This window comes from Gossypium arboreum, chromosome 10, assembly GCF_025698485.1.
Source record: "Gossypium arboreum isolate Shixiya-1 chromosome 10, ASM2569848v2, whole genome shotgun sequence".
NCBI lineage: Eukaryota > Viridiplantae > Streptophyta > Magnoliopsida > Malvales > Malvaceae > Gossypium > Gossypium arboreum.
Window position 1 is genome coordinate 71,204,449 of NC_069079.1, and position 21,155 is coordinate 71,225,603.

Consider the following 21,155-nt stretch of genomic DNA (forward strand, 5'->3'; position numbering starts at 1 on the left):
TTAATTCTCAAAAATCAACTTATCATGCTTGATTCTTTAATTACTTAAATTTTAAATAATCAATGCATAAATTCTTATGTTTTAATTCAAGACATATCAATAAAAATCATAAATTAATCAAAATTCATTATAATAGTGATATGAGTGAGTCACATGAGAATAAGACAAAATTCAGGGATTTTTCTGATAATGATATAAATAACCCCCCACACTTAAGATGTACATTGTCCTCAATATACAAAGAGAGATTTACTAAAAAATATAGATATAGGATCACAAGATAGGGAGAGAAGTGAAACTTCCTAAATGTTAAATAGAATCCTTGAAATAGAAAGTAATCGGCTAAGGCAAGGGTGAGATTTGGAGGAGGATACTCCGGTGGTGGTAGAGGTTGGTAGTCCACAAGTATTACGCCAAAAGAATATTATAACTAGTGGTAGCTATGGTCATGGTCGAGCAGGGCATGGTAGTCGTGGAGGACCTTTTCCAGTGGAGTTGCAGATTCCTAAGTAATAGTGAGCTTTGGAGCTCTTCATAACTGCGATAGAATCATTAACTCTTTAGGAAATATAAAGTAGCATGATTACTCGTAAAGAAATGGCCGAAAATTACTTAATATAAATTATAAAACCTAAAGATGAAGTAAAAATGGTCTTAAAAATAAAAAGTAATTTAAAAAGATAAATAAAGATAAAAGTAAACAAATAAAAATAAAAATAAAGTAAAGTCTTTAAAAATCCTCATCGCCGGATGGTTCGCGAGGTGGGGGTGGCAATGAGATGTGAAGGTGCTGACAAATCTGATGTAATATTGCATCAATATGATCGAAGCACTAAAAACATTGCTGCTCAAATCGAGTGAGGCACTCAAAGATGTCAAAGATTGAAATAGCCGCATGAACTGGACAATGAATAGGTGGTGGCTGAGATGGTGGATCCTCGTGAGGTGGAGGGACATCATCAGTAATGTCCTCTAGGTCCTCCTGCTCGGCTGACTGAACGAGGCGGTACTAAGGAGGATCAAATCCACATCGTCGCTCGATCATCCTCATATGGAGCATAGCCGAGATGCCCTGTGGGGACATCTGACCAATGAGGGTGAGGAAAGATGCTTGCGCTGCCGTGTTGAGGAGATTGAAGTACTGTGCCAGGCGAGTCACATAAAGGCCAATGGAAATGACTCCCTTCCTATGCCGCTCTATCTTATGGTGAATAGCGAGGGCGATGAAATAAGCGAGGTCAAATACGTGCCCATGCGTCATGCTCTATAAAAAAAAAAGGCGTCATTAGTGTTGACGATGTCGGTACTCTCCAGCCGTCCTATCAGGGTATGGGCTAGAATGGCGTGTAAGTATCTCAGGGATGGGGCGAGAGCCGATGCCTTAGAGCGACTAGGGTCATAAGTGGCCGAAGCAGGGACTAGGGCCTTCTAGTAATTTGAAGGCGATACCGAACTCAGGCATGCTCAACTGGCGAACTAAACTGCCAACACGAAACTGGACAGTTCCGGGATCATCAAACTCTGCATAACGACTTGAAGGTGGAAGGTTGAACAAAGTTCGAGTGTGAGCTTGAGGTACATCGGCTCAATAATCTTGAAGAAGAGCCCCTACGGTTTAGTAGTTAGGAGAGCTTGGACTGCGTCAGCAAGTTGGATCTACTCTAGGGCGGTCCAATCAATGCAACGGCCCACACCTAGGGGTTGGGCCCGTAATATCTGAAATAGTTCTTCCTGTGGTCCCAGTGGAAATTGGAGGAATGGGTGTCAGATCTCGGTGGTAGGACCCGAGGAGGATGCTGCTCCTTTTCGCTTCTTCGAGGAGGGGATGGCGATTTTCTTACCATGTGGATTTGACATGGTATACCTGCAAGAAGAAAAGATTAAGTCAACAATAATTCCCACAATAATGACTTGCTAGTAAGATAATATAGGTACACATTCAAGCACGCTAAAAACATGGTGATATCAATGGGCTAAATATAAGATGGATAGAGTGTTCAGGCTAAACCAAGAGAATGCTAAAAGATCAATGAAGTTATAGTAGCTAATACTAGAAATAGTGATTACTAAAAACTTGATGAATAAAACAATGAAACATAAATAAGAATTATTAAGCATGTAAATTACTAAGAATAAAACAACTATAAGTCAAGAATTAGAAAGAAGTAAAATATAATCGGGTGGAAGGAAAACAAACAACGAATGAACGATGGTGGTGCTTGACGGAGGAGGAGTGCAGAGGATGGCAGCGGTGGTGGAGCTAGTGCGACAGCCACGGGCGTGGGTAGTGAGGCCATGTTCTTCGCAGTGAGGGCGCGCAAGGGTGAGAAAAGGGGAAAGAGAGGCAAGAGAGGGGAGCAAATGGAAGAAGAAAGGAGAGTTAGGGGTGGCCGGTAGGTGGGGAGAAAGATTACGGCGACTAGGGTTAGGGTTTTTTGGGGAAGGGGATGATAAATAGTGGGGGCTTATATAGATTTTGGGGGTACACGGCCATGTGGCATGCCCATGTGCCCTTATTTCAACCCGTGTCTTTCGTGATTTTCAAATTTGGGCGTGTCTAGAATTCGGCCCACGTCCGTGTTCCTTGGGCATGTTGGTGCACACAGCCGTGTCACACGGTCGTGTCCTGCTTCGTTCACTTCTCCCACACCTGTGTATATGTGCGCACGCATGTGTTATGTTGACAGTTTCAACCACGGGTGTTGGGCAAGGGTGTGTCGCGCGCCTGTGTTAATTTCTCAGTTTCTACCACAGCTTATAGATACAGGCGTGTCACACGCCCGTGTTGATTTGGCAGGATTGCCCATGGCCATGTTGTACAGCCGTGGCAACGTATCGAATCCCGCGTTTTGGGAAAAAAACTACTTTGTTTTCACACAGCCATATCGCACCGCCGTGTCACTGCCAGTGGTATGAGCACGGCCTAAAGTACGACCATGTGCCTGGCCGTGTGGATTTGGAAAAACCTGTGTTCAAGGACTCAGTTAATGATTTAGATGTTAAAAACTAAAATTTTAAAGAAATCTACATTGTTAGTGCTCGAGTTGCCTCTCGAGAAACTCTTATTTATAGTCCAAGCTCAACTTACCTCACTTTCGTGTGATTACGGTGGATTAAAGAGTTGAAACTCCTCCCTCTACAATCAATTTGATCAAAATAAGGTCTGAGTCGAGTTTTATTTACCTTAAAAGTTTCGACTACAGTATGTGTTACCTCGATTGTACCATGTGGGAAGATGTTCATTACTGTGAAGGGAGTCGCTCTATCCGTATTGTGCTCTGAAGTAGCAATTCGGGGGTCATTTTCATCTAACAATAGTTTGTCCCCAACTTTAATTTGCTTTGTTTCATCCCTATGCTCATCTTGGTGTCACGTCAATTTTTCGTGTGCTTTTAGTTTTTCCTTGACAGATGTTCGTCATTCATCTAGTTCATCGATCTGAAGTCTTCGTTGTTCATAGATGGGTCCTTTGTTGTTACTTGAACATGGCTCATGCATGCTCTTCGAACGTGTTTCCTGCAAAAAAGGTTGCACCACATGATTAGTATTAGTAGCATGATTTATACAACCACCCTCAATATTCGATGTGTTACTCAAATTACGAGCTTGAAGAGTGATTGTTTCATCACCCACACGAAGTGTGAGTTCACCTGTACCAACATCAATAATGGTTCTAGCAGTTGCTAAAAAGGGTCATCCTAAAATCAAAGGTATGTTACTTTCCTCTTCCATATCTAGAACAACAAAGTCTACTAGGTATATAAATTTATCGATTTTAACAAGAACATCTTCAATGATACCCCTAGGAAATCTAATGGTTTTATCAGCCAATTGAATGCTCATCCTAGTCTGTTTGGGTTTCCCAAGACCTAGTTGTTTAAACATTTTATAGGGCATGACATTAATACTAGCCCTTAAATCAGTCAATGCATTATTAACATCTAGGCTACCAATTAAACAAGGAATCGTAAAACTCCCTAGATCTTTCAACTTGTTGGGTAGCTTATTCTGTAGAATGGCTGAGCAAACTATATTCAACTCTACATGTGACGCCTCATCCAACTTCCATTTATTTTCTAAAAGCTCCCTTAAAAATTTAACTGTGTTTGGCATCTGCGAAAGAGCTTCAATAAATGGTAAATTAATATGTAATTTCTTTAATAATTTAAGGAATTTACCAAATTGTTTATCCGTGTGGTCTTTCCTTGTCGCACTGGGGTATGGCACACGAGGTTTGTACTCTCTACTTACCGATTTTTGCTCATTGTGGTCCACCTCACCTTTACCTTTACTTACCACAATTTCTTGCCTCGATTCTGGTTCAGGTTCAGCTAACCCTTCCTTATCTCAAACGGTAATCACATTGAGTTGTTCCCTTGGGTTTGATTCAGTATTACTTGGCAAGCTACCTTGTGGTCGTTTAGAGATCAGTTTGGCAAGTTCGCCTATCTGGGTTTCGAGCCCTTGGATCAACGCTTGTTGATTCTTAAGTGCTGTCTCGTTATTCTAAAAATGAGTTTCTGACACCGAGATAAATTTAATTAGCATCTCCTCAAGGTTCGGTTTCTTTTCCTGCTGGTAAGATGGTTGTTGAAAGCCTGGGGGATGTTGTGGCCTTTGATTTCCTTGGCCACCCCACGAGAAGTTGGGATGGTTCCTCCAACCTGCATTATAAATGTTACTGTATGGGTTATTTTGAGGTCGAGGGTTATTACTACCCATATACTGAACTTGTTCCTCCTCGGTGCTAGGGTTGAAATATTGATATTCTGTGCGCACTCCTCCTCCATTTGCATCGCACCTCATCACTAGATGTACCTGAGTAGAATCATATAAACCGTTAATCTTTTTATTTAAAACTTCTACCTGGTTAGATAGCATAGTGACTGCGTCGAGGTTGAAAACACCGGCTGATTTTGTTAGTTTTGTCCTCATGACTTGCCACTGATAATTATTTAGTGACACTCTTCTATAAATTCATAAGCCTCTTCAGGTGTCTTATTATTGATAGTTCCACCAGCAGCTGCATCAATCATCTATCTAGTCAAAGGATTCAAGCCGTTGTGAAAAGTTTGAACCTGTAGCCAAAGTGGTAACCCATGGTGAGGGCACATTCTCAATAGATCCTTGTATCTCTCCCATGCATCATAGAGTGTTTCTAAATCCATCTGCACAAAAGAAGAAATATCATTCCTTAATTTAGTCGTTTTAGCCGGCAGAAAGTATTTAAGCAAAAAATTTTCAGTCATTTGTTCCCAAGTGGTGATCGATCCTCGTCGCAACGAGTTCAACCATTGTTTAGCCTTATTCCTCAACGAAAAGGGAAACAACCAAAGGTGAATGGCATCATCAGAAATGCCATTGATCTTAAAAGTGTCGCAAAACTCCAGAAAATTTGCCAAATGAGCGTTTAGATCCTCATCCTGCAAACCATCAAACTGAACAAATTGTTGTATATTTTGAATCGTGTTAGATTTTAGTTCAAAATTATTTGCAGCAACAGCAGGTTTAACTATACTCGATTTAGTTCCTGTTAAATTAGGTTTAGCATAACCATACATAGTACGAGGAGCAAGATTCTGATTTATTGGATCTGCAGCAACCACAGGAGGAAGCTGATTATTCTGATTTTCAACCATCTCCTCGATTGTATTATGGATATCTGATTGCGTGATTTCGTGATAGGTTTTAAATATTTATAATTACTCGTTCTTGAACTAACTATTATCGCGATGTAGGCAAGTGTACCTATCGACAGTAGTATAGTTGTAGCAAGACCGGATTGTCGAACCCAAAGGAACTAAAAGTACTAGTAATGACTGTCTTTTTATTATCTAGCTTAAGAATAAAGAGGTTTTGTTTTAATTGACTAATTATCTAAACTAAGAACGCACAGAGAAAAGAATTGGGGAATTGCTTTTGGGAAAAATCGATTGACTTAAGACAATACCTAAGGAAAAATCCACCTAGACTTTACTTATTATTCTGGCTCCGAATCAGACGATTTATTCATTCAACTTGTTCCGTAGATATCCCTAAGTTATGTTATTATCCCTATTCAAGACTAATAACGTCTAATCCCTAGATTGAATAATCGAGACTTTTCTCTAATTAACACTCTAGGGTTGCATTAATTCGATCATGGATCCCCTTATTAGGTTTCACCCTAATCCGACAAAATCTTGTCATCCTATGTCTAGGCGTGCAATCAACTCCGCTTAATTATGACAAATGTACTCTTAGACAGGGTCTATTCCTCTTCTGAATAAGAGCATGTCTTGAATCAGTATCCTGGGATATCAAAATAAGAATTAAGAACACATAATTAAGAACAAGTTAAATATTTATCATACGATTCAGAAAATAATAACAAGATTCGTCTTAGGTTTCATTCCCCTTAGGTATTTAGGGGTTTTAGTTCATAACTAAATAAGAAAACATCTCAGAAGACTAAAGAATACAAAACATAAAGAAAACCCAAAACTCCTGAAGGGAAATTGAGGAGAGATCTTCAGTCTTGATGATGAATCCGGCTTCTGAAATGGATCAATCGGCTTCTTTGGAGTAATTCCTTACTCCCTATTCTCCGCCCTCCTTTTCCTCCTCCTCTAGGGTGTATTTATAGGTTTTGGAATGCCTAAAAACCCTCAAAATTGGCCTTTTCCAAATTGGACTCAACTTGGGCTCGGTAGGGACATGCCTGTGGCACACGCCCGTGTTCGATTACTTCAGGCCATGTTCGAGTCTGCCAAATGGACACGGCCATGTGGTTTGCCCGTGTGAAGAGGTCCAGGCCATGTTGATTTCGTACTTTGGCCCATTTTCTCCATTTTTGGGCCGTTTCTCGTTCCTTTCGCTCTCCTATGCTCTCCTAAGTGTAAAACATGAAATTAAAGCATTAGGAGCATCAAATTCACCAACTTTAATGGAAAATCATCCATAAAATGCATTAAACATGGGGTAAAAATATGTATAATTTATGGTTTATCAAATACCCCCACACTTAAGCATTTGCTTGTCCTCGAGCAAAATTCTCAACTCATAATCAAAATAAATTCTTCTCAACTTATAATTCCTATCGATAATATCTCACATTAATCCATAAGTAATCATACATTGAGAATTCAACTAAAAGAACATAAAAGTTTCAAACATTCCAAGTTGAGCATTTTAATCATGCAAACATAAGTGTCTCCCCTCATTTAAGTAATTACCTTTGATTAAGAATATCACAGAGTTTCTGTGACAGCCCTAATTTGACCCTAGTCGGAAAGTGGTTTCGGGACCACAAAACCGAGTCACAAAAATAATTAACCGTTATATTATATACTTATTCTATGTGTAAATGCATGTGTGAAAGTTTTATGCTTTGATTTTTGTCATATGTATATGAAATTTATTAAATAGGACTTATATGAGACATTTTTGAAATGTGATAGTTTAATGTGTAATGGTCTATTAATGCATGTTATAAAAGTAGGGACTTGCATGTCAAATATCCCTTTTTTTTATTAGTGGCCTGCCATGATGATGCTTTATATAAAAATATATATATTAATTATCACTTAAAATGGCTTTATATTTTATATTAGTAATGAATAAAAGTAAAGGAAAAATGGGTGATGAAAACAAAGCTTTATCTTTTTTCTTGGCCGAAACGAAAGAGAGGAAAGGGGAGAAAACTCCATTCGGTCACCTTAGGCTTGAATCAAGGTAAGAATTCATATTAATTCTTAAAATTGTAGTTAATTTTAAGTTAGTTACCAAGTTCTTTATTTAACCCATGTTAAAATTTTGGTTTTGGGGAGGATTTGAGTTCTCGGCCATGGTAGAAAATGAAAGGGATACATGGTTGTCTTCAAGTTTAATGAATAATTACAAATGAATGATGTTTGAGATAGTTTAAGGTACTTGTAAGTAGTTTAGATGAATGAACAAAAAAAATAAAAATAAATCATCTTGTGTATTGGTGTAATTGCCGAATTTGAACTAGGGATATTTTTTAGTAATGTTTGTATTTTAAATGATGGAATAGAGTAAATGCTTGGAACGTGTTATGCATAAATTATAAGTTGGATTAAAGGTTGTTATATTGCCTTGTCATTTCCAAAAATGTGCTTTGTTAAAAAAATTGGGTGTTGGATGTTTAAGTGATGTTAGTATATGTATATTCGGCTTGTAGTTATATAAGTGTAGTATGAGAAAATAACTCATAATTAAATGCAATGTATGTTTCGGTAAAATTGGTCTTGTTGGCTATTCATGTATGTATATATATATGCAATACTACATAGTGATTTCTTAGCTTATGTGTAAAAGTATATACAAGCATGATTATAATAAAATTGTGGTTTTTGAGAAGTTGAATATTAATATACTCAAATAGTCAGGTGAGTATTCGGCCAAACAAATAGTCAGGTGAGTATTCGGCCAAGTAAATAAAAATGCAATTACGTATATATATATATATATATATATATATATATATATATATATGTGTGTGTGTGTGTGTGTGTGTGTGTGTGTGTGTGTGTGTGTGTGTGTGTGTGTGTGCATTCGGCATGGGTAAAACAAAGTGGCTGGTAAGTTGATTTAAAAATAGACAATGAGTGTATTTGATTATTCGGCCAAGATGATGATTAAGTGCGAATGTATTTATGTGGATGTACTTATAAGTATAACTTGAGATTAAATGGTATTTAGTCACTATAAATAACCATACTTGTAGAATTTATTAAATACATAATTGGTTTTATGTAGATATGGATATAATTATAAAGTTGTTAACGCCTAGTAAGGTGTTTGGTTGTGCATGACTAGGGAATATATATATATGCATATGGTGTTTGATAGTTAATTATTAAGCCATATGTACCTTAACCTTATAATATACATGTATTATATTAAATTGCCTATTTGATAAGAAATTAAATAAATTCAATTGTTTAAATCAAGCTCAAGAGCAAAGGGGAACTAGATTATATAAGGGAAAGGAGAAAGCAATTGAATAGCCTATCCGCCACTGTTCAAAAATATCCGAGGTAAGTTTTGAGTAATTATAGTTGTTAGATAATTGATGTAATGAGATAAGTATGATAAATGAATTGCGACCTATTGTCTCTACTTGAATAAGGTTGTTTAATAAATAACTTGAGTATATGGCATGTAACCGAATGGATATTAGGAGTTAAGCTGAGATAGTGAAATGGTTATGTGTTTTGCGTAAAAGTGTTGAACCGAAAGTTATATTGAAAGTGTGTTCTCTTTGTGTGCTTATACTCGAATGAAGAAATTGAAGTGCAAATGTGATATGTTATGTGAGTCGAGTTATCATGTGGGTAAATATGCTTAGCACTCGATATATTATATATCCGGGTTAAATCCCGCAGGCTTCGTGCTGGTAATATATATATCCGGGTTAAATTTCGTAGGCTTCGTGCTGGTAATATATATATACGGGTTAAATCCCGCAGGCTTAGTACCGGTACTATATCCGGGCTTAAAGTTCTGCAGGCTTTGAGCTAGTGACAAGATTCGGGTTTTGAAACCTAGCAGGCTTAACGCTGGTGATTGGAATGAGATTACAAATTCAAATGTTCAAAGCAAACTATTATTGATTATGTATGATACATGGTAATGACCAGGTACGTATTATGTATTTATATGTGAATTGATTGCAAAGTGAGTCATTAGGATCAAATAACGATAAAATTGTGTGGATAATTAATATATCTATGAATAATAGAAATGACCTATTCTGTCAATGTCTGTCATTATATGAAAATATGTGAATTAAATTAGTTGTATGAGCCATAAAGTAAAGTGAAGCATGTGCTAAAAATTTCTTTGTGTTTTTATATTCGGCCAATAGGCTTTATATGTGGTATACTTGTGTATATTCGGCTGAGTGATTGTAATTAGAATACGGGTTTTGTGATATTTAATGTTCGTTTTATATGATATGTTTTGATTGTTTGAAATGCTTAAAACTTACTAAGCATTGTAATGCTTACTTTGTTGCCTTAATTCTTTATTTTATAGATCTTGTTCGTCAGCTACGGTCTCAGGAATCTCAAAGTCGAAGTCGTCTACACTATCTAAGCCTTTTGGTACTCTAGTAGTTAAATTTCGATAATGGCATGTATAGGCTTGACTTTTTGTTGTTAAATAATTATCTTTTTGATGATGTATATATGTATAGCCATGAGAAAATGGCTTGATAAGTTACTATATGTGTTCCAAATGGTTAATGTGAATGTGTGGTTGAGATTTGATTAATGTTTTCATTGTTTGATGTGAATTGAACTTAAGAATGAATCACTATACCTAATTATCTTGATATGACTCTTTTGTATAAGGTAATACTCTTTAACCCTCCGGCGACGGGTACGAGTTAGGGGTGTTACAGTTTCACATCCTTACTAAAGATTCACTCAAATCACTCGAGGTGTTTAAAGACAATAAATGAAGCACTCAACAATCAATAATGAAAAGTCATTACCATAAGCTTGTATGAAAATCAAATCTCTACCACTATAATTTAAGAAGATACATCAATCAAAAGGTCTTTAGAGGGTTGTAGTGAGGCTTGGTTAGGAGGGTGTGGTCACAAGCTGAAAGAAAGGGTTAGAATCGAGATTGAATTGAAAAATTGCCTAACTAGAAAAAGAGTTAATTATTACTTGCGTAAAACAGAGCTTCTTCTCAGACTATGGAATTTAACTTTTGAAGCTTACAAACAGAAGATAACTACTAATGTGTATACATGTTTTTTTTTTTGAGAACAAGTTAAAATAATATAGACTAACTATTAAGAACAAAACATAGCCAAGCAATCCATTCAACTCAAATCTCGACAAAAATAGGGATTAATTTAGGGGATTTCAACAATAATAGGTTAAGGGTTCATATTGAGGTTAGTATAAGGAATGGCTTGTTAGGCTCAAAGGGGTTTACTAGGGGTTAACCGTGGAGGTAGGCTTTTCATGGCATGAGTGGGTTAATCCTAAGTGCCTTAATCATTTTGATATATCAAATCAAATGGTGTGGTCTCGACATGCATAATCAAGCAAGTTCTAGAATAACAGTTCATTACTAACGCACTCAAAGCAATAATAAAAGTGAGTATGAAAGAATTACTAGATGCTCAAAAGGCTCAAAAATCTCACAAAAATTATGGCTTTTTGATGTTTAGACTTGGGGAAACATCCTAAGATTTTGAATTCTTAAAAATCAACTTATCATGCTTGATTCTCTAATGTCTTAAAGTTGAAATAATCAATGCATAAATGCCTATGTTTTAATTCAAGATATATCAATCAAAATCTTAATTCAATTAAAATTTATCCTAAATATGATATGAAAGCTTTTCAAGAGAACATGGCAATCATTCGGGGATTTTTCTGATAAATATTCCTCCACACTTAAGACGTACATTGCCCTCAATGTACAAAGATAGATATTAGAGTATATAAAATTAAGATAGGGAGAGAAGTGAAACTTCCTATATTAAGAATGGATGATATTTTTGGATTGACGAGATCGAGTATCAGAGATAACTCTGGATGGCAAGCTTGACTCTGAAGGTAAGCCGTTTTGAAAAGGAAAACAAATGAATCTTAAAAACAATTGAATCTTAAAAACTTAATGAAAGAAAAATAAAATAAGATAATTATTCTAATTTTTCAAGTGGCATGGCTGGTGCACACGCCCCTGTGGTTCGTGTCCCGTCCGTGTTTGTCGCGAGTTGTGATGTCGTCACACGACCTTCTCGCACGCCCATGTGTATAGGCCGTGTGGCTACAAGATCGTGTCGCACAATCGTGTCTGGCATGGTTCGCTTCTCCCACGGTCGTGTAGGTTTTTGAACGCCTGTTTCATTCTGATAGTGTTGTCCACGGGTGTTAGACACGGGCGTGCCACACGCCCGTATTTATTTGGAAGATTCGACCACGACCATGTCGCACGGTCGTGGCGTTTTATCGCAGCCTGTGTTTAGGGAAATCTTCTACCCTGTTTCTACATGGCCATATCGCACGACCGTGTTTCTATCCATGTTTGTTACATGGCCTTAAGTACGGTCGTGTGCTAGGCCGTGTGGAGTTGGGAACCTATGCTTTAAGTACTCTGTTAGTGACCTAAATGTTTAAAACTTGAAATGTAAATAATTCAAAACTGTTAGTATTCGAGTTGCCTCCCGATAAGCGCTTGTTTATAGTCATGAGCTCGACTGTTACCTTGTTGGTTTGTTCAAGGCGGTTTGTGGAGTCGTAGCTCCTCTCCATCGACTTCAAGATTCTCACCATTATAAAGTTTGAGACGGTGTCCATTTACTTTGAAAGTACCATATGATGGGTGACTTACCTCTATTGTGCCATATGGAAGAACAGATTGAATTACGAAGGGTCCTAACCATCGTGATTTTAGTTTACCGGGAAACAATTTGAGTCTTAAGTTGTATAGTAAAACGAGATCTCCAACTTCAAATTGTTTTCGTTGCTTTAAACGAACGTCATGGCACTACTTTGTTGCTTCCTTATATAGGCGTGAATTTTCGTATGCATTGGCTCGCCATTCATCAAGCTCGTTCAGCTGCATCAACCTGTTTTTTCCTGCAAGTTCGGGATCAAGGTTTAGAAATTTAATAGCCCAAAAAGCTTTATGCTCTAGTTCGAATGGTAGATGACAACTTTTTCCATAAACAAGTTTGTAAGGTGATGTCCTGATGGGAGTCTTAAAAGCAATTTTGTAAGTCCATAAGGTATCGTCTACTTTCGTTGCCCAGTCTTTTCTGTTTGATTCTACTATTTTTTTAAGGATCCATTTGATTTCTCGGTTTGCTACTTCAACTTGTCCATTAGTTTGAGGATGGTATGGGGTGGTTGTTCTATGATGAACTCCGTATTTCTTAAGGGTTTTTTCAAATTGGGTATTACAAAAATGAGTGCCCCTATTGCTGATAATTGCTCTAGGTGTTCCGAATCTCGAGAAGAGTTTTTTAAGGAAACATACTACCACTCTAGCATCATTAGTAGGTAGGGCTTGGGCTTCTACCCATTTGGACATGTAGTCAACTGCTACTAAGATGTATTTATTCCCAAATGAACTGGGGAATGGGCCCATGAAATTGATACCCCAAACGTCAAATATTTCACATGAAAGCATATAGTTTTGAGGCATTTCATGACGTTTAGATATGTTACCTGTCCGTTGGCATTTGTCACATGAAGTAACATACCTGATAGCGTCTTTGAATAATGAAGGCCAATAAAAATTTGATTCAAGTATTTTGTGTGCGGTCTTAGTTCCACTATAGTGTCCTCCGGTTGGCCCTGAGTGGTAGTGTTCCAATATTTTTGATGTTTCTGATCTTGTAACGCATCTTCTAATGACTTGATCTACACATCTGCGAAACAGAAATGGGTCGTCCCAAAAGTAGTTTTTCACATTATTAAAGAATCGCTTCTTTTGCTGGTGTGTTAACCCTTTTAGGATAATGTTAGCAGCTAAAAAATTTGCTATGTCTGCAAACCAACGTACCTCGGAGTCAAATATAGCGAAAAATTATTCTTCAGGGAACGAATCATTTATTTCAACGTCATCTAGTTCTCTGGTATTGGATTTCTCGAGCCTGGACAGGTGATCAGCTGCTAGATTTTCAGCTCCTTTCTTATCCTGAATCTCCAAGTCGAATTCCTACAATAGGAAAATCCATCGAATGAGTCGAGGTTTTGCATCAGTTTTAGTTAAAAGGTAGCGAAGGGCGGAATGGACAGTGTAAACAACAACTTTAGACAATAGGAGATATGATCGAAATTTATCAAATGCAAAAAACACAGCTAGCAACTCTTTCTCCATAGTAGTATAATTTTCTTGTGCAGCCGTTAAGGTTTTGCTGGCGTAATAGATAGGTTGAAAATGCTTGTCTCGTCGCTGTCCCAATACTGTACCTACTGCAAAGTTACTCGCATCACATATTAGTTCAAATGGCAATTTCAATCAGGTGCAATAATGATTGGAGCATTAACTAATTTATCCTTTAAAGTATTAAATGCTCTTAAACATTCCTGATCGAAGTTCAAAGTATATCTTTTTCTAGCAATTTAGTCAAAGGCTTAGCTATTTTAGAAAAATCCTTAATAAATCTTCTATAAAAACTAGCATGTCCTAAAAAGCTTCTAATAGCTTTAACTGAACTAGGAGGTGGTAATTTTTCAATTGTTTCTATTTTAGATTTATCCACCTCAATCCCTTTACTAGAAATTTTATGCCCTAATACAATACCTTCTTGGACCATAAAGTGACATTTCTCCCAGTTAAGCACAAGGTTTGTTTCCTCACATCTTATTAAAACTCGTTTTAAATTTTTAAGGCAGAGATGGAAAGAGTTACCGAATACCGAAAAATCATCCATAAATAGTTCCATGATATCTTTTATGAGTTTGTCGAATATGGCCATCATACAGTGCTGAAAAGTGGCAGGAGCATTACATAATCCAAAAGGCATTCTACGATAAGCGAACATACCATATGGGCATATGAATGTCGTCTTTTCTTGATCTTTAGGAGCTATTGGGATTTGAAAGTAACCAGAGAGTCCGTCTAGAAAGCAGTAATACATGTGTCCAGATAATCTTTCCAACATTTGGTCAATGAATGGCAAGGGGAAATGATCTTTTCTTGTGGCATCATTCAGTTTCCTGTAGTCTATGCAAACTCTCCATCATGTGACTGTTCTTGTTGAGATTAATTCATTCTTCTCGTTGGTCACAACCATCATGCTTCCTTTCTTGGAGACAACCTGCACTGGACTTACCCAAGAACTGTCAGAAACAGGATAAATAATTCCAGCATCTAGAAGTTTAGTTACCTTGGCCTTTACAACTTCCTTCATGTTGGGGTTTAGATGTCTTTGAGCTTGCACACACGGTTTGTATTCATCTTCCATCAAAATTTTGGGGTTGCAAAAAAAAGGGCTGATTCCTTTAATGTTAGAAATTTTCCAAGCTATGGCCATTTTATGTTCTTTTAATACTTGGATTAATTCTTCTTTCTCCTTGGGTTGCAAGTTAGAAGCAATAATAACTGGTAATGTAGAATAATTTCCAAGGAATGCGTATTCTAAGTGGTTTGGTAATTGTTTAAGTTCCAGTCTGGGAGGCTCCTCCATAGAGGGTTTTTGCTTAAGTTTATCATTTATCATAATGCCCTCATATTCTACTTGTCTTGATGAATGGTCATTAGGTTCCTCACCTGTCTCCTCGCCTTGAGCTGGATACTATTCCATTGTCTCCTCTTGTACAATTTCCTGAAAAGAATCTTGAGTAATATGATCAATAGAGTCAATAAAATAACATGAATCATCTTGTTCCCTATAGAATCTCATAGCATAGTAAATTTTAAAGATAATATCCTCGTCACCTACTCTAAGTACCAATTTACCATCACCCACGTCGATTACAGCTCTAGCAGTGGCTAGAAATGGGCATCCTAAAATTAAGGGTACTTCCACATCTTCATCCATGTCAAGCACAACAAAATCAACAGAGAATATAAATTTATCTACTTTTACGAGTACAACTTCTATAATACCCCTAGGATATTTAACAGATCTATCAGCTAATTGAATACTCATCCTAGTAGGTTTAGGTTCCCCAAGACCAAGTTGTTTGAACATTTTATATGGCATCAAATTAATGCTAGTGCCTAAATCAGCTAGTGCTTTTTCAACATTCAGACTACCAATTAAGCAAGGGATAGAAAAACTTCCTAGATCTTTCAGTTTGTTTGGCAGCTTGTTTTAGAGTATGGCTGAGCACTCCTCGTTGAGATCTACTGTAGATAAGTCCTCAAAATTCCTTTTATTTGTTAGAAACTCCTTCACAAATTTTGCATAGGTAGGCATCTATGAGATGGCTTCAACAAAAGGTAATTTGATATGTAATTGCTTAAAAAGTTCAAGAAACTTACTGAATTGTGCATCAATGCGATCTTTTTTCAATTTTGGCTAGATATGGAACTGGTGGTTTATATTCCTCTAGTACTGGTTTGTCACTATTTTCGGGTTTTTTTCCCTCATTTCTTTTTCCACAGCTTCTTGTGCTAACTTTTTTTCAGATTCCGCTAACACTTTCCCACTACTTAGTGTAACTGCTTTGACATGCTCTCTTGATTTGGTGTTCCTAAGTAAACTTCCTAGTGGTCTTTCTGAGATCAGTTTGGATAGCTAGCTTATCTGAGTTTCGAGCCCTTGGATTGATGCTTGTTGATTCTTAAGTGCTATCTCAGTGTTCTGAAAATAGGTTTTTGACACTGATATAAACTTTGAGAGCATCTCTTCAAGGTTTGGATTCTTTTCCTGTTGGTAGGGTGGTTGTTGGTAGCCCGGAGGATGTTGTGGTCTTTGATTTCCTTTACCACCCCACGAGAAATTAGGGTGGTTCCTCCAACCTGCATTATAAGTGTTACTATATGGATTGTTTTGAGGTCAAGGATTATTACCCATGTAGTTTAATTGCTCGTTATCCATGCTGTGGCCATAAGGTTGGTATTCCGAATAGTTTGTTCCACCGCTACTTGCTTCGGACTGCATTACTGGGTGAACCTGTGAAGAATTAAGAAAACCATCAATCTTTTTATTTAAGAGTTCTACCTGATTAGAGAGCATGGTGACCGAATCGACGTTATAAACACCAGCTGTTTTCATTTTTCCCCATGACTTGCCACTGGTAGTTATTCAGTGACATCTCCTCTATAAACTCATAGTCATCTTCCGGTGTTTTATTGTTGATAGTTCTGCCAGCAGCTACGTCAACCATTTGCCGAGTCTGTGACAGCCCAAAATTGACCCTAGTCGGAATGTGGTTTCGGGACCACAAAACCGAGGCATAAAAATAATTAAAAATTTATTTTGATGCCTATAATATGTGTGTGCTCATGTATGACATTTTATGATGATTGATTTAGTGTTATAAAGGTGAATTCCACAAGAAAGGACTTAGTAGTGAACTTTGAAAGTACGATAGGGAAATGTGTGATGACTAATTAAAGCATGCATGCAAAATAATGGACTTGCATGTCAAATTCCCCTTTTTACAAGTGATGGCCGGCCATGACAAAGAGATATGGGCTAAACATGTCATGAAACATGTTTTGTTGGGCATTAGGGAGGAATAATAAACAAATAAGCATGGGTAAGAAAAGAATGAAAAAAAAATGTGTGTGAGAGAGTAGCATTCCCCCATTGCCGTGCAACCAAGAAGAGAAAACAAAAAAAATTGTTCACCTTGTTCTCTCCTTTTTGGCCAAAAATACTAAGAGGAAGAAGAGATTTTTGCTTCATTTCCTTTGTTTAGAAGAGATCTAGAAGGATATTTGGCTAAACTTGCATCAAGATTGAGGTATGTATGAGGTTGTGTCATGAGATTCATGCATGTTTTAGTTGCCAACTTGATGTTCATGTTAGCCATGGTTCAAATCCTTGTTATGCCATGGAAGTGGTATTTGGTCAAGGTTGGTATTGTGATAAAGCCATTGCATGTTAAGTGTGAAGCTTGATGATGATGCATGCAACGATGGATTGTCTACTCTTGAAATTTCTTTGTAGCCATCTTGAGTAAGACTTTGAGTTTTCTTTTGTTTAACCATGATTGAAGATAAAAGGGCATGATTATGATGTATTCGGCCATGATGCATTCATGAGCATGGTTCATGCTTCTTGCATGTTAGTTAAAATTTGTGTTTTAGATGGCTATGGACACCTTGAAATTCGGCCATGCTCATATATGTATATATATGTTTGCACATGATGTTTTGGCTATGAAGTAAGTGATGAATATGTTTGTTTAAAGAAGAAGATGTTGAAGAATGCTTGTGAAATTGCAAGCACATTTGGCCTAGCACACATATGAGTGCTTGATGCTATATTATAAGTTTTGAGCTACAACATGCAAGCATTAACTAGTAAAATGCATGCTGTTTTTGTGTGGTATTAAGTGCATAATTGGCCTCAACATGGACATGTATATTCGGCCTTAGGTAGCCTATTGAAGGCCTTAGCTTTTCCTTGATGCCCGAATGAATTGTATTGAATTGCTTGATGTAGTATAAAATGTGCATGACCATTGTGTATTCAAGCTAAAGGGTGGCCATTTGACCATTTAAACTCCTTGTCATATTCGACCATAAGCTAGCATAATGAGGTTTTAATAAATTGAATTTGTTTGAATTAGCTCAAGAGCTTAGAGGGCCACAATTGGACAAGGGGAAGGAAAAAGTGATCGAATAGCCGTAAAAGCCGTTCGACAACATCCGAGGTAAGTCCTCAAGATGTGACCTTAATTGAATTATGTGGAATGAAATATGGATGTATTGATTATTGATTTATGTGTGTATGAGTATTGAATGATACCGGGCTAAGTCCCGAAGGCGATTATGCTAGTGATTATAATTGTGTTTGAGCCTTAGTAACGAAAATGAAATATGTATGTCCAATGATTATTGATGTATGTGTGCATGAGAAATTGAATGATACCCGGGCTAAGCCCCAAAGACAATTATGCTGGAAATTATATCCGGGTTAAGACCCGAAGGCAATTGTGCTAGTGGCTACATCCGGGCTAAGACCCGAAGGCATTCGTACGAGTCATTCTATCCGGGCTAAGACCCAAAGGCATTCGTGCACGTGGTTATATCCGGTTGTATTCCGAAGAAGCTTGGGCTGGAGGTGAGTGTTGGTTGCTGTAATAAATTCAATTAGTACGCTCGAAAAGCCCAAAGAATAAGGTACGTTTATATGTGCATTGGAAAGTCGACATATTTGAGCAACATTCGCTCAATCGACTAACGAATTTCAGCTATTGGAATGGTTGATACTTTGTGAAAGTATATAATGATGAAGTGTGAAGTAAGAATGATTATGAGAATGTGTATTAATGAAATGATGCATTTGGTTATGTGAATGTATTGCTTAAATTAAAGCTGATTTTATTCCTTGAGACTTACTAAGCATAAAAATGCTTACCCGTTGCTTTGGCTCTCTGTTTTATAGATTACGCTCGATAGCAATCGGATTCGGGATCATTAAAGTCAAGTCATCCACACTATCAACGCCTCTATTTTGGTATAAATTTTTGGTTGAACTTTGAAATGGCATGTATAGGACTACCCTTGTTGGTTTAAATATCTTTGTGATGTATATGTGTACGGCCATGCGAAAATGGCTCGTAAAAGTGAAGTACGAACTTAGACTATTTGCGGTTTGTATATATATATATGGTGTCATGATGTGATTATGGATTGGAGATGGGAATGTTGGTCACATGATCTGTGACAGCCCAAAATAGACCCTAGCCGGAATGTGGTTTCGGGACCACTAAACCGAGTCATAAAAATAATTAATTGTTATATTCTATGCTTACTATGTGTGTGCATGCATATGTGGAAATTTCATTCTCTAATTTTACCCATTTGTATGAGAAAGTATTAAATAGGGATCAAAGTGAAACATGGTGAAATATGATAGGCTAATTTTAAATGGCTTGTTAGTACATGTTAACAAAAAGGTGGAGTTGCATGTCAAATAATCCCCTTCCTAAGGAGGAGTGGCCGGCCATGACAAGGTTATGGGCAAGGGAACATGTTCCCAACATGTTTTACTAAATGGATGATGTTAGAAATAATAAACAACTAAGCATGGGTGAGAAAAGAAAAAAATGTGTGTGAGAGAGTAGCATCCCCCATTCTTTGTGCAACCAAGAAGAGAAAACAAAAAAAAATTTGTTCATGCTTGCTCTCTCCTTTTTGGCGAAAATACTAAGAGGAAGAAGGATTTTGCTTCATTTCCTTTGTTTAGAAGAGATCTAGAAGGAGATTTGGCTAAGTTTGCATCAAGATTAAGGTATGTATGAGGTTGTGTTGGGAGTTTCATGCATGGTTTGGTTGCTAATTTGATGTGCATGTTAGCCATGGCTCAAATCCTTGTTATGCCATGGAAATGGTATTTGGCCAAAGTTGTTATAGTGATAAAGCCATTGCATGCTAAGTGTGAAGCTTGATGATGATGCATGCAATGATGGATTGTCTACTCTTGAGTAAGATTTTGAGTTTTCTTTTGTGTTTAACCATGATTGAAGTTGAATGGAGCATGATTGTCATATTCGCCATGATGCATTCATGAGCATGGTTCATGCTTCTTGCATGTTAGTTAAAATTTGTATTTTGGATGGCTATGGACACCTTGAAATTCGGCCATGCTCATATTGTATATATATGTTTGCACATGATGTTTTGGCTATGAAGTAAGTGATGAATATATTGGTTTAAAGAAGAAGATGTGGAAGAATGCTTGTGAAATTGCAAGCACAATTCGGCCTAGCACACATATAAGTGCTTGATGCTATATTATAAGTTTTGGGCCACAATGAGCAAAGCATTAACTAGTAAAATGCATGCTGCTTTTGTGAGGTATTAAGTGCAAAATTGACCTCAACATGTACATGAATATTCGGCCTTGGGTAGCCTATTGAAGGCCTTAGCTTTTCCTTGATGCTCAAATAAATTGTATTGAATTGCTTGATGTAGTATAAAATGTGCATGACCATTGTGTATTCAAGCTAAAGAGTGGCCATATGACCATTTAAACTCCTTCTCATATTCGGCCATAAGCAAGCACAATGAGGTTTTAATAAATTGAATTTGTTTGAATTAGCTCAAGAGCTAAGAGGGCCACAATTGGACAAGGGGAAGGAAAAGGTGATCGAATAGCCGAAAAAGCCGTTCGACAACATCCGAGGTAAGTCCTCAAGAAGTGACCCTACTTGAATTATGTGAAATAAAGTATGGATGTGTATTGATTATTGATTATGTATGTATGAGCATTTGAATTCTACCCGGGCTAAGTCCCAAGGCGAATATGCTTGTGATTATATTTGCGTTTGAGCCTTAGTGTGAAAATGAAATATGTATGTCCAATGATTATTGATGTATGTGTACATGAGAAATTGAATGATATCCGGGCTAAGCCCAAGACAATTATGCTGGAAATTATATCCGGTTAAGACCGAAGGCAATTGTGCTAGTGGCTATATCCGGGCTAAGACCGAAGGCATTAAATGCGAGTTATTTTATCCGGGCTAAGACCGAAGGCATTTGTGCAC

The 21,155-nt window shown here is 37.2% G+C and overlaps 1 non-coding gene across 1 annotated transcript; it reads left to right on the plus strand.

Annotated features, from left to right (window-relative positions):
• Nucleotides 1–5,094: 5,094 nt before the first annotated feature.
• Nucleotides 5,095–5,201, plus strand: LOC128282926 (small nucleolar RNA R71). Its single transcript, XR_008273276.1, has one exon. It is a non-coding gene; the product is annotated as a small nucleolar RNA R71 (small nucleolar RNA).
• Nucleotides 5,202–21,155: the final 15,954 nt, after the last annotated feature.